Genomic DNA, 9,659 nt, shown 5'->3' on the forward strand with positions numbered 1-9,659 from the left:
CTGCCCTGGACATATACACTGAGTGGCCAGATTATTATAATCTCTGAACGCATAATAATCTGGCCACTAAGTATGTGTGTGTGCGCATATATAAATACTAGAGACCTGGTGCACGAAATTCGTGCATGGAGGGGGGTTGTCCTTCAGCCCAGCCTGCACCCTCTCTAATCTGGGACCCCTCGAGGGATGTCCGACTGCCCGTTTAGGCCCTATCCTACCAGTGGGATCTCACAATCCAGGACTGCTGGCTCCCAACTGCTCGCCTGCCTGCCTTCCTGATTGCCCCTAACCGCTTCTGCCTGCCGGCCTGATCACCCCCTAACCACTCCCCTGCCAGCCTGATTGATGCCTAACTGCTCCCCTGCCAGCCTGTTTGCCCCTAACTGTCCTCCCCTGCAGGCTTGATTGCCCCCAACTGCCCTCCCTTGCAGACCTGGTCCCTCCCAACTGCCCTCCCCTGCTGGCTATCTTGTTTTGGCCATCTTGTATCCACATGGGGGCAGTCATCTTTGACCACATGGGGGCAGCCATCTTGTGTGTTGGAGTGATGGTCAATTTGCATATTATTCTTTTATTAGATAGGATAAGAGGCCTGGTGCACAGGTGGGGGCTGGCTGGTTTTCCCTGAAGAGTGTCCCGGATCAGGGTGGGGGTTCCCTTGGGGCATGGAGCGGCCTGGGCGAGGGGCCTGTGGTGGTTTGCAGGCCGGCCACGCCCCCTGGCGACCCAAGCGGAGGCCCTGGTATCTGGGATTTATTTATCTTCTATAATTGAAACTTTGTAGCCTTCAGCAGAGCCAAGCCTCCTGCTCGCTCCATGGCCGCAGTCATTTTTGTTGGGATTTATTTATCTTCTATAATTGAAACTTTGTACCCTTGAGTGGAGGCCTAGGCTGGCCAGGGTATGCGGAAAGCTTGGCTTCCTCCATTGCTGGGGAAACTCAAGCCTCCTGCTCTCTCTGTGGCCACAGCCATCTTGGTTCATTTGCATACTTGCTCCTGGTTGACTGGTGGGCGTGGCTTGTGGGTATAGCTGAGGTACGGTCAATTTGCATATTACTCTTTTATTAGATAGGAGATATATATTAGTAGAGGCCCGGTGCATGAATTCGTGCATGGGTGGGGTCCGGCCAGCCTGGCCAGGGGGAAGGGACATGGGCAGTTGGCCGGCCTGCTGGTCGAACTCCGGGTCGAGGGGACAATCTGCATATTAGCCTTTTATTATATAGGATATACACTGAGTGGCCAGATTATTATGTGTTCAGAGATAATAATCTGGCCACTCAGTGTATTTTCAGTACTAGGGAGCTGAGCTACATGAGTCCCTAGGGAGAAAGAGACCCTGATTCATTAAGCATCATCTATTCCAGATCCTGATTCATTAAGCCTCATCTATATTTGTTGGAATATAGATGTGAACAAAACACATAAAAATGCCTGTCTTCGCCCTAGCTGGTTTGGCTCAGTGGATAGAGCGTCAACCTGCAGACTCAAGAGTCCCGGGTTCAATTCCAGTCAAGGGCACATGCCCGGGTTGCGGGTTTGGTCCCCAGTAGGGGGCGTGCAGGAGGCAGCCAATCAATGATTCTCTCTCATCATTGATGTTTCTATGTCTCCCTTCCTCTCTGAAATCAATAAAAATATATACATTTTTTAAATGTGTGTCTTCATGGAACTTACTTTTGAGTACATAAAATAAACATGGTTTCCTGTTGTATATTTTTTAATAAAAATATATAGATGTTCAATGCAATTTCACCATAGGTTAGTTATTTGGGGCTAGCCCAAGTATTGATATGTTTTATATGAGGAAATACTGCCAAAACCCTACAATCTGATGGCATAAATGAACAATCACTTTCTTAGGTTTCATAAGCTTACACTCTAGTGTGAGGGAAGACAGTCGATTAACAAGTTGGTTGTGAGCAGGAAGGAGATCAAGTACATCAGCAGAGATGGAAAAAGGCTGTAAGAGGAGGTAGGGGTGTAAGAATTTATGATTTTTAATAGGCTGGGGAAGCCTACTCCAGGCAGAGAGAATAGAAAGGTGAAAGGCCCTGAGACAAATGCAAAGAACAGGAAGAGGGTCAGTGTGGCAAGAACACAGTGATTAAAATGGAACATAACTGTACCAAGCCAGAGGGAAAAGATAGCGTGGGGGTGGGCACACTGCTGGGCAACAGAGCGGACTGCAAGGATCTGGGTTTTCATTCTGAGGGAGATGGGTTGCCAGAGGCTTGTAAGGAAAGGAATAGCATCATCAGACAATATTCTAACAGGATTACTCCAGCTAAGAAAAAGGCCAACAACCCAATTGAAAAATAGGCAAAGCATATGAATAGCTACTTCACTGAAATTAAATACGTACAAGAAAAATGCAGTTTGAACCCCATTGAGATGCCATTTCTCACCTACCAGATTGGCAAAAACCCAGAAGTTTGACAAAACACTCTTTGTTTGTGGGGAAATGGCCTCACATACATTGCTGGGGGGAATGGGAATCAATAGGAGATCTTTGAATGGCAATTTAAAAAGACAAATGCATATACCCAGCAATTCTACATCTACAAATTATCCTACAGATAAGTCACATGTGCAAAATGGCATTAATGGAAGGCTAGTCAACACCACTTTTGTGACAGCAAAGTCCTGAAAACAACTCTAAAGGCCATCAATAGGGAATGGTTGAACACACTGGCACATCCATAAAATGGAATACCTTGCACTTTAAAGAGACTGAGGAAGTGTTTCATGGGTTGATATAAGACAATTTCAAGATAGATTAAGGAAAAGGAAAAGGTGAATAACAATGTGTATGATGTATTTTTGTGTGTACATCATACATTCTTTTGTGTAAAAAAAATAAAAGGAATCCTGGCCGGCGTGGCTCACTGGCAGGGGTCCTCAAACTACGGCCCGCGGGCCACATGCGGCCCACCGAGGACATTGATCCGGCCCGCTGGGTGCCGCTGCCTGTCCTGCTTGGCAGCCGACGCGTCCCGGGCCCGCAGTGCGCATAGGAATTTGTTCATAGTTTTTTTTTTTAAACTATAGTCCGGCCCTCCAACGGTCTGAGGGACAGTGAACTGGCCCCCTGTTTAAAACGTTTGAGGACCCCTGGGAGTGTCAGCCTGTGTACCGGAGTCTCTGGTTTGCTTCCCGGTCAAGGGCATGTACCTGGGTTGCAGGTTCATTCCCTGGCCCCCAATCAGGATGAGAGAGAGAGAGAGAGAGAGAGAGAGAGAGAGAAGAAATAGGTGAGGGGTAGGGGCAAGGATAGGAAGGAGAACTTCCTCGTAGAGCTTTTGCTTTTTCAGGCTTGAACCATATATTTCTATTACTTATTTTTAAATTTTAACCAATCATTTTTTTAAAGAAAGGCCTTTAGAGGGAGGGTTATTTTAGGGCTCTCTGGCTCCAAGATGGCAACTGTAATGAGATAAGACTCCTCATGAACCCATCAGGGCTAAAAAAAAAAAAAAAAAAAAAAAGGGAATGTCAGAGATTCCCATGGGCACTCGGAGATTCTTTCATTCAGACCCACTCACACAGGTCCCACTGCCTTTCCCCATTATGCTCCAGAGGCTCATTCAGAGCTCAGACTCAAGCGCCAGTGACATCTGGTAACATAGGTAACCGTGGGCAACCGGGCTTCTCACATGGTTGTCATAGCAACCGTGATGTCCCTACAGTTGGGTTTTCATCCTGAAGTAATGATCAGGCCTGTGGTGGGCTCCTCCACATTTGCAGTTACTTACATCAGTGACAGTTATGAATGAGCCTCAATTAGATGCAGTTTTGACTGAACTGTTCAAGAGAGGCTGTGAATTGAGTCAGATTTACATATCCTTCCATCAAGGCTGGCAAATCTTTTGAGCTGTATGCCTGGTGCAGTTCAGGGACGGGGTGACACCTGCACTGCAGCCTTCAAAAGCCACTGGTCGGCCAACGGCCCGCCATGTTTCAACCCAAGATGGGCAGTCCCTTCGCCTCCCACCTTACATCCCGCTCCCACTACAAGTAGTAGGGGCAGACCCCAAAGGCTCTTGGTTTCAACCAGGAGGTCCTTGATAAGGTCGTTTCATTCAACATCATTTCGTTATATCATTGATGAGATGCTGTAAGAACTTAACTCTTGTTTATAGCAATTAGCCCAGGCGTCCTCAAACTGCGGCCCGCGGGCCACATGCGGCCCACCGAGGACATTTATCTGGCCCGCCGGGTGCCGCTGCCTGTCCTGCTTAGCAGCCAACGCGTCCCGGGCCCGCAGTGCGCATAGGAATTTGTTCATAGTTTGTTTTTTTAAACTTTAGTCCGGCCCTCCAACGGTCTGACGGACAGTGAACTGGCCCCGTTTAAAAAGTTTGAGGACCCCTGATTAGCCTATGGGAATATTGATTATGCTATTGTACATTATTTTGCTTGAAGCTGAAGAAGCTATAGACGATGTTAACTGAGAAACTATTGTATCTAGAGCAAAACTTTCTGGTTTGTCAGCCCTTGTAAAGCCCACAGGCCTATACAATTAGTCCCACCTTACACTGGAGAAACCTCACGCTGCCCAGAGTTCCTCCACTGGAAAGTGATGGCGCCAGGATTCATAACCACCTCTCAGAGCTGCTTCCACTTCTGCCACCTCCGTCAGGGGCAAAGGATGAACATTTTTTGTTTTTTGGAAAGTGACACTGAGTTTCATGAAATCCATATGCTTTACCACCAGCACATTAGGGCATCTCGGCGCCAGGACATTAGAAAGGACTTATGGGATTTGGGCCTGTGTTGGGCGCTCTTAGGGAGAATTCAAGGAAGTAGGGCTTTGCTCTGGATTCGATGCTGTCAGGAAGCCTGCACTTGAACAGCCTCTGAGAAGAACAGGGGATCAAGTCCAGGCTTTGTCCTTAAACTCATGTGAGTGGGGCTTTTTCAGGTCACGCTCTGAGTACTGCATCCATCTGATAACTACACTGTGGGTAAGATTCGGTTATTTTAAAAAATCCCTGGGGTGGTCAAAGAATCAGACCGTTGGTTAATGTTTACTGAGAGTCAAGAGAATTAACCAACTGCATTTAATTTAATTTAATTTAGTTTAATTTAATTTAATTTAATTTAGGTCTTCCTTACTCGTGAATTGATTCCCTTCTGTGCCAGGAGTACAGTGGGAGATCTCACTAAGGACCCTCACTGAGAATGGGCCCAGGGGTATAACAGCATCAGTCACCACTAGATGGCGACAAACGGTGATAAGTAATTGGTCATTAAGAAGGGTCCTCAGAACTGAGCACTCTGTTACTCTGCATTTACTCAGGCATTCATTCAACAAATACTTATTCAATGCCTACTGTGCGCCTGGCACCACAGTTAGGATACAAGGATCAGCAAAGGAAGAGACGGTCCCTTTCCGTGGACCTTATCAGGGGTCCTCAAACTTTTTAAACAGGGGGCCAGTTCACTGTCCCTCAGACCGTTGGAGGGCCGGACTATAGTTTAAAAAAAAAACTATGAACGAATTCCTATGCGCACTGCGGGCCCGGGACGAGTCTGCTGCTAAGCAGGACAGGCAGCGGCACCCGGCGGGCCGGATAAATGTCCTCGGCGGGCCGCATGTGGCACGCGGGCCGTAGTTTGAGGACCCCTGGTAGGTGCTGAAATGGACCAAGAACCATACCAATAAAATACCATGCCTTAGAGTAAGTTCTGTGGGAGTGCAAAAAATGAAGGCGCCAAGCCCCAAGAAGAACAGGAGTTGGGAGGTGGTGGGTGGGAAAGGAGGGCTCAGGCAAAGGGAAGAGCCTGTTGAAGGCTCCCAGGCGAGTGTCTGAAGCTCAAGGGTAGGGGCCAGCAGCCTCAGGAGCCAGGCTCACTGGCCATTTGGGCTGGACCTAACGCACAGCAGGAGGTCGCTGAGGGTTTATAAGCCCTCCAGGAGAGAGAGCTGGTGCCTAGATTTGACTTGCATTTGATAAGGTCAGCTTTGCATTTTGACAGGGAGCCAAGTGGAGGCAGGGAGATCAGTGAGCGAGCTACCACTGGAATCAAGGGAGGGAGAATGTGTCTTGGGTCAGGGTAGGGGCAATGGAGATGAAGGGGAAAGACTGAGCAGCAGGGGAAAGTACCAGAACTCATGGGCTAGGGGTGGCCCAGGAAAGGGGAGTGCCCGAGCTGGCCCCCACGTGTCTGCTCAGACAGGACAGCAGATGGGAGGGAAACTGAAGGGGCACAGGGACCTAAAATGGTGAGTGGACCCTAACCAGTTTAGCTCAGTGGATAGAGCGTCGGCCTGCAGACTGTAGGGTCCCGGGTTTGATTCCAGTCAAGGGCATGTACCTTGGTTGCGGGCACATCCCCAGTGGGAGGTGTGCAGGAGGCAGCTGATGGATGTTTCTCTCTCATTGATGTTTCTAACTCTCTATCCCTCTGCCTTCCTCTCTGTAAAAAATCAATAAATTATATTTTATATTTATATATAAACAAACAAATAAAATGGTGAGTGGGTAGCTTAGCCAGTCAAGCTCACTTGGAAGGGTTTTAAGATATCCAGGTGGAAATGCCCAGAAGGTAAAGGAACCTTTGAGTCTACAGTTCAAACGTAGAAGCACGTCTGTCAGCTGGGCAGAAGTGAGACCACCGGCCAGTGAGAAAGAAGGCCCCCTTGGAGAAGACCAAATGCTGGGGCCCTGGGACCAGCAACAGATCACCTAGGGCTGTGGTCAGCAAACTGCGGCTCGCAAGCCACATGCGGCTCTTTGGCCCCTTGAGTGTGGCTCTTCCACAAAATACCACGGCCTGGGTGAGTCTATTTGGAAGAAGTGGCATTAGAAGTTCAAGTTTAAAAAATTTGGCTCTCAAAAGAAATTTCCATAGTTGTCCTGTTGATATTTGGTTCTGCTGACTAATGAGTTTGCCGACCACTGACCTAGGGATACGACAAAGGGGGGCACTCAGAGTAACCAGGGACAGAGCTCAGGGGAGAGACTAGGGAAAGTTTCAAGAAAATCAAAGCAGCCAAAACCGGTTTGGCTCAGTGGATAGAGCGTCGGCATGCGGACTGAAGGGTCCCGGGTTCGATTCCAGTCAAGGGTACGTACCTTGGTTGCGGGCACATCCCCAGTGGGGGGTGTGCAGGAGGCAGCTGATCAATGTTTCTCTCTCATCGATGTTTCTAACTCTCTATCCCTCTCCCTTCCTCTCTCTGTAAAATATCAATAAAAATATTTTTTAAAAAAGAAAGAAAATCAAAGCACACAAAAACAAACAAAAAACTGGAATATAATAGGATTAAAAGAAGCCTATGATTCCCTTCCCTTCCTGGCAAATTGCTCCCACTTTGCCCAGAGCTCCCTCTAACGGCCCCCAACCCTTCAGGGCTCCGTACACACTTTGGCCCAAAAACCCGAAAGCCGGCATGCCCATCCCCTATCACACAATAGCCTTTGGCTTCGGTGTTTTGCAAAGAGAGGAACTTAGCCTGGTAGGTCAGCAGCTCTGACGGAGGATTTCTGACATTTCACACAGTTCCCTTGTCTTTTCTTGTTTCAGTTTAGGCAAACTCGACTTGACTATTCTTTTTATTCCCCCCGCCTCCTTTCTTTTAATAGAGATACGCAGACCAACGTCCTGGGTTCAAATCCCAGCTCCCTCCTTTATAAACTGAGAGCCCTGGGCAATTATTTACCTCTCTAAACTCTGACTTTTAAATAGGGCTGCTCTGCAACTGATATAGAGAAAAAGGATAAAGCAAACGTGGCCAAATGTTAACAAGTGGTGCATCTACGCTAAGGCGTGGTGCGGCCCGGGATCTGCATTTCCCAGGAGCCCCCTGATGGATGCTGATGTGCAGGGTCCTTTGAGAGCCTCAAGGCCTGGTGGGGACTCAGATGCCCGAGATCCAATGCAAGTTCTGCCACGGGAGCAAACGGCTCTCTCGGGGTTTAAGTTTTCTTCTAATAGACGCAACAACTTCCGTCTCAAACTCTGCTGTGCTGGCTGAATAGGATAAGCCATGTGCAGGGGGCTCTGTCACATGTGAGGACACGTGGGTGGGAGGGGAGAGGACGGGGGAGGGCCCTGGACCGCGTCGCCAGCCCCACCCGGGGACGGCGGCGTCGGAAGGCGCTGGGGGGCAGGGGCCTTCCGCCAAGGCTGGGGGCTCCTGGTAGAGACCCTGAGACTCCTATCACACGTACCAAAAATCCCTCCCTGCACGTGGGAGGCGGTTAACGTTTACATCGCCCGTAAAGACTCACGGTGAACACAGCAGAACACGTGGGCGCGCAGGCCAGGGCGGGCCGAGCTACGGCGCAGACGTGCTGCGGGGCGCGGACGTGCGGCAGCCGGGGGTGGAAATGGCGGCAGGGCGGGCGGGGCCGGAAGTGACCGGCCGCTAGGGGGCAGCTGCGCGTCTGCAGGCAGGGACCGGCTGGAACCGGTCTGGCCGGAAGTTGGGGCGGAGGGCGGGGCTTCCGCAGAGACGCGTCACGTGGCCCGGCGGGAAGAAAACAACAAGATGGCGGCGGCGAAGGGTGCGGTTCGCCCTGCGCCCCCGGGGTCGGGGTCCCTTCAAGGGCGGCTATCGGGGGACAGGGCGGAAGGCGCGCTGGCTGTCATCTCTGTGCGACCTTGGAGGCCACCGGCCGCCCCTGGGCCGAGGAGCGAGCAGAAACCGCACGTGCCAGGCGGATCTGGCCCTGGGTATCCCCGAGGGTCCCCGCGTCGCGTTCCCAGAAGCCGCTGGCCTGATTCTCGGTGCCCGTTTTACCAAACCAGAACCAGGGCGGCAGGAATGCCTTTCTCTGGGCGGTTTCCCTTTAAGGGACAGATAAGGTGCAGCAGAGCTTGCCCGGCGAGTCCTAGTTTGATTGAAATGCATCCTTTTTTTGGCAGCGGTTTGGCTTACCATTTCCTGCCTTTGTTCAGAGGGTTAGAGCAGCCTCCCTTCAGATTGGGGGGTGGGAGGGTGGGGACACACACTCTGAATTACGTAGGCCTTAAAGCAGCTTCCCCTGCCCTGCCCCAGTGTTGCTGGAATTGGTTTGACTTATACACAGGAGCTGCTCTGGGACAAAAAGGTGTGACAAAGTCCGAAGTTCTGTTATTTTACATCACCACCTTAGTTTTTTTTTTTTTTTCAGAAAGGAAAATGTAGGTGATTGTGTAATGCTGGAAACAAGAAAGAATTGTGTTCTTTTTTATGTTCCAAAGGTCCAGCACAAGATTAAACACACACGCACTTTTTAAAAATATATATATTTTATTGATATTTTACAGAGAGGAAGGGAGAGGAATAGAGTTAGAAACATAGATGAGAGAGAAACATCGGTCAGCTGCCTCCTGCACACCCCCTACAGGGGATGTGCCCACAACCAAGGTACATGCCCTTGACCGGAATCGACCCTGGGACCTTTCAGTCCACAGGCCAATGCTCTATTCACTGAGCCAAACCGTTAGGGCATACACACGCACTTTTTAAAAAAGGAATGAATGGAAAATGTCTCCTATCACAGTCTTTCCCACCACTGCCTGATCCTGTTCTGGTCGCCCATAGGAGAATCTGAGCTCCATAGACTCCTCTCTAATCTGGCCTCACCCTCTATCAGCCTCCTCAAAATCCTCCTATAGTTCCTGCTACACCTGACTTTTTACTGTTTTTATAGTTGATGTTGG

At 49.7% G+C, this 9,659-nt stretch overlaps 1 protein-coding gene across 1 annotated transcript in view; it reads right to left on the reverse strand.

Moving 5' to 3' along the window:
• The window catches only part of FAM174B (family with sequence similarity 174 member B), a 67,522-nt gene extending 59,176 nt beyond the window's left edge, over positions 1-8,346 (reverse strand). The window contains exon 1 of the mRNA XM_080651815.1: positions 8,243-8,346. The gene's annotated coding sequence lies outside the window, so the exon portion shown is untranslated. The remainder of the gene's footprint in view (positions 1-8,242) is intronic.
• Between the last annotated feature and the right edge of the window lie 1,313 nt (positions 8,347-9,659).

Source organism: Plecotus auritus (genome assembly GCF_963455305.1).
Source record: "Plecotus auritus genome assembly, chromosome: 15".
NCBI lineage: Eukaryota > Metazoa > Chordata > Mammalia > Chiroptera > Vespertilionidae > Plecotus > Plecotus auritus.